This window comes from Mastomys coucha, unplaced genomic scaffold (assembly GCF_008632895.1).
Source record: "Mastomys coucha isolate ucsf_1 unplaced genomic scaffold, UCSF_Mcou_1 pScaffold14, whole genome shotgun sequence".
Taxonomy (NCBI): Eukaryota; Metazoa; Chordata; class Mammalia; order Rodentia; family Muridae; genus Mastomys; species Mastomys coucha.
In genome coordinates this window covers 53,801,180-53,806,236 of record NW_022196896.1, presented here as the reverse complement: position 1 = coordinate 53,806,236, position 5,057 = coordinate 53,801,180, and the positions used below count along the sequence as shown (strand labels likewise).

Genomic DNA, 5,057 nt, shown 5'->3' with positions numbered 1-5,057 from the left:
GAACGTTCATGGGCCTGCTGATCTTTTTTTCTCTTTTTCTCATGGTAGTTCAAACGATATCCATATCATTTGCGATGCAATTCAGTATATTCATTTTGTGGTGTGATAAGTAGCCATCTGTGCCCTCCCAGGTTCCAAAAAACTCTTAATCTCTGGGTGTCACTGGTCCACAAGGCTGCTTCATTCAGGCTGGAATGGGAAAGGGTTGAAATACAATTATTCTTAACCCTTTTTAAAATTTTGAAATATAGTGACTTACTCATTATTTCTATAAAGATATTTTAGATAGTTATCTCTCCTACAATAAATTCACATGTCTACTTATGCTCTGTGGTTCTACAAAATGGTTGTATGTTATATGGAATTCTTGTCTTTAAAAAATTACCAAAACTGATTCACAAAATGTGTTAAAACACAGACCTGATCTCTCTGCTTTATTTTGCTATTTTTATACATTCTTGTTATTTTCCTAAAAGCTATTTTGACAAATTATTTCATGCTCTAAAATCGTTTTAAAAACTTGTTTCTACCAGTTGACTTAATGAGCCCAAACCACTTACTTTAAAAAAAAAAATCACACTTACAAAACAATCTTCATTCTACTTATAAAATCTCCTTCTTTCAAATTTTATGCTAGCCATCAAGATGATGAGTTAATTTTTTAAAACTCCATTTCACTTTTTTTCAGCAGTGTGTTCGTTTTCTAATATTGTAGCAAAATACTTCAGATAATTAAATTAAAGAAAGTCTTTTCTCTGCTCACTGTTTCATAGGTTTTAGCTGAGAGTTGCCTTGGGCCTTTGTTAAGACTGCAAGCACATCCTGGTAGGCGATGTGTTAGAGTAAGCGGCTTGCTTGGTAGCTGTGTAGGGAACCAGGGAAAGAGGAAGAGATGTCTCCCACAACACCCTTTGAGGATGCTGTGAATCAGATTTGGACCAGAATTTGTGTAGATCTCCAACTCAGTAGAGAAGTCACTCTGTAGCGGCACATACTGGTTAGCACAGAAACCCACAAGCGGTCAAAGTGCAGAGAGTAAGTAACTTTGGAATACTCGGCCACAAATGGGACATCTTTATCCCAGGATTCAGACACCATCTTGGAAAAGGGATCTGCAAGACTGTAGAAGCCAGAGGTCGGGGACACCAATGCAAAATAATGCTTTCTGGGCCCAGCAGGACTATGGTGTTTACAAACTAATAAGCACTGGTAGCTACCTGCATAGCCTGCAGAGGATCAAGCTGGTCAGCATTCCAGCATGGATCCTGACGTGATTCATGAGCCCCAATCCTTCTGGATGAGGAACAGTCAGTTTATTGAATGGTGAGACCTTTGGTTGGATAACCACACTCCATTGGATGACACCACACTGCAAGTGTATGGAAAACACCTACTGAAAACAGTGAGTTATGGAGTTAAAAAACGTGGAGAGGCACAAAATTGGGGAGAGTAGGGGGATAGGAAGTCGTGGTGGGAGGTCTGAGGTGTGGGGATGGCTCTGAGAGGAGTTAATAGCAGGTTCAGGCATGAAGATAATCAAAATACACGTATGAATTTCTAAATATTAAAAAAAAAGCCATTTGCAGGCAAGTCTCCAATAACTTAAAATGTCACCTCAGCCCCAGCTCTCAAAATTTTCACTATGTCACAACAGCATTGTGTGACATGAATCAAGCTCTCAGCATATGGACCTATGTGGGGCACTAATCTAAAACATAAAAGGAATGATATATAGACTATGACATATAGACTATGATAGAGCAATTCACTGTGCCCCAAGGGAAGCCTAAGAGACAGAAGAAAGTTTATTTAACTACCTTTTGTAGTACAGTTCTTGACCTGCTGGAATCAACACAAAGCCACATTTCTTCAGATAAAGATCAGTTATCCATGTTCCCCAAAATCTCTTTCTCTCTCTCAGATTAGTCAAGAAAAATAGGTCTGTCAATCGGCCTCTCTGAATATCGATTTGGATCTACATTCATATCAACTGTGTTTTGTTGCTATTATAAGATGTGTTGTCTGGGGCTGGAGAGATGGTTCAGTGGTTGAGAGCACTGACTGCTCTTCCAGATGTCCTGAATTCAATTCCCAGCAACCACATGGTGGCTCACAACCATCTGTAATGGTATTTGATGCCCTCTTACGGTGTTTCTAAAGATATCTACAGTATACTCATATACATAAAGTAAATAAAATAAGTCTTTAAAAAGAAGAATTAAAGAGTAAAGATTTATTAGATGTGTTATCTAACCTATAGCTACAGGTAGAATCACCTTGGCTAAGTTGTTACAAATCATATCATTATTAAGGCTTCTAATGTTTATGCCCAAAATGTACTAAGTGCACATCTTACTATTTTTTGTTTTCTTTCTACATCAAAAACCAACAATAAGAGGTTTTAATGTGTTGATGCCTTCTAATGGCCACAGAACCAACACAGACTCTCCATTTGTCATTATGATGACTTTTCATGATTTCAGGACACACAAACATGTACTGTTCCTGCATTGCTGTGCAATGCAAGGACTACCTGTAATGATCATTTGAAGTTTTAAAACATCTATAGCTCCAAGGGCCTGTGGTTAATCTATTAGAGGTTTGTTTTCATCCTGATGAGAAGTAAAAGAATTATCCATACACTGAGGTTTGAGTATGTTAGCCCTCTGTGGTTTCAATTCTAAAACTGTGCAAAATAACATATTCCCCATGTTCCCCTCTCCTGCAGGAAGCTTAATCTAAATGCTGTACAGCTTCTCATTTTCATCCTTCCTGTACCAAACTCAAGTAGCCCACACTTTGCGGAACAAAGTTGAGTATTGTTTCTCACATGACTGCAGATGTGTACATCACCCAGGAAACCAGAGATGCAATTTTAAAAGGCGTACTCTGGGGTTTTAACAATCGGCTCCGAGCTCCAGTGGATCCCAGCACTGAATTGTTCCCACAGCTCTGGGTACACACATTTTGTCCAGCCATGACTGTGTCAAGACTGGAGGAGCTATGGCCAAGTTGAGGCGGTAAAGGAGCTCCGTGTGAGCCAATGGAATCTTGTTCTCAGATTTGCAGATTTGTCTAAATTAAACTTGCCACTCAGAGTACGAACACAGATTGTCTCCTGTTTGTTCAGAGTCTCACAATGGCCTGAAAGAGTAAATGACTGCCAAAGGGACAGAGTGACTAGAACAGAACACAAAGTCTCCATCCTACTGCAGTTTTTATTCCTAGGAATGCTATTTGGAACCCCAAATACATTTTCTCCTACACTCAGTGTTAAGACTCATGGACAGACCAGCCCACAGAAACCTATTTAGCCAGAGAACAGCTCAACTGGAGTGCTTCTCGAAACACAACAGCAACTTTTCATTTTCTGATGGATTGTTTACTCAAAAAGCAAACACCAGAGTCAAGCAGAACCCTGTGGGGACTTAAAAGGCCTACAGAAAAATGCCACTAACTTTCTTTTTAGTTTTATTGCAAACCCAGATTTAAAACATTAAAACATGACTTGTAATTCTAACATCACAAATAGCACTATCATATTAAATAATAATACATTATAATAAGCATACCTAGATTTATTCTATGTAAAGATGTTCATCTATCAGTGTGTGTAATATTATCTTGAGAAAATATATCTTTAAGCAGTATTTGAAATGCCTACTTATAGTCACTTAACATAATCAAAATCATATAATGTTAGACTTGCATTAAATTGTAATTGCTCAATAATGATATTTATATTTATATATTTATATAAATAATGAATATTTATATAAATATTATATAAGTATATTTATATAAATATTATATAAGTATATTTATATAAATAAGGACATTTTAATTTGGTTTTGATTTTGAGCAGGGTTGGTAAAATGTGGCCAGAACTCCTTCCCACCTCCACCCACCCTGCCATGTTCATATAGTGAAATCGTAACCTAAAGAGATTGTATCAAGAAGTGAAGACAGGACGCGAGGTTAAGCACTTGTACAAGCGGGAGAATCCAAGTTCAAATCTTCGGGACATACGAAAGTAGCGTATGGCTATGACGCAGTGCCTGTACTCAGAGTGCTCTGGAGGCAGTGACCGTGGATTCTCCTGCACTCCCAGACTGTGTCCATTCTCACGCTAGTTAGCTAGACTGGCTCAACTGACAAGCCCTTGGTTCAAGTGAGAGACTGCCTCAAAATATAAGGGGAAGAGCATCTCAGTGCCTATCTCTGGACTCCTCACATATGCACATATATACGACGACACTTATACAACAGTGCATACATACCACATACATAGAAAGGAGAAGATTTTGGATAGGGAGATAGTTCAGCTTTCTGAATAAGCACAGAGACGTGAGTGAGCTAGGGCCTCTAGAATCCACACAAGAAAACAGATATAGGACCCTGTAGATAGCTCAGGGGGTAAGAGCCATCTGTGTGAGCATGATGATCAGAGTTCAAATCCTCATCATAGAACTTGCTTTGTGCACTTTGGTTAAGTCTAAAACTCAGAACTCGTTAAAGTACAAAGAAAAGTATCTGTGCTTAAGCATAGCGCACTATGACACTCCCTCTATCACACACCCTCTCCCATAGTCCAGGGACCATTGCAGAAGGAGTAGATAGATCGTAAGGGCCAGAAGAGGGAGGACCAGAAGGAAACAGTATCTTTATACTAAGCATTATAGATGGTTCGTTTTAGAGCCGTTAAGCCATTATGATTTTGAAGTACTTGTTTTCCTTTTAAATGTAACTGAGCCTGCTGTCACCTATGATTATTTGAGTTTGTATCTGAACTTTTCCATTCTGTAGATCTCTTTGTTCTGTTAGCTTGGATGAGAGTAGTGGGACCCTCTGCTACCTTTTTCTAAGAGACAGGGAGCGGGGGTGGGGGAGCGAGGGGAGAGAAAAAAAAAAGCACTGAGTTGTGAATTTTGTTTCATCTGCAATTAGGTTAGTGGCGGAGCATCATGGTAGCGGGGAGGTGGGACTTCGGGACTTTGCTGAAACATGGCCCTTTTACATTTGCAAGAGTTGCCACTTTCTCCTAAGACACCATCATC

General features: G+C 39.1%; 1 pseudogene; it reads right to left on the bottom strand.

The window, feature by feature from the left end:
* The window catches only part of LOC116089395, a 1,699-nt pseudogene extending 601 nt beyond the window's left edge, over nt 1-1,098 (bottom strand).
* Nucleotides 1,099-5,057: the final 3,959 nt, after the last annotated feature.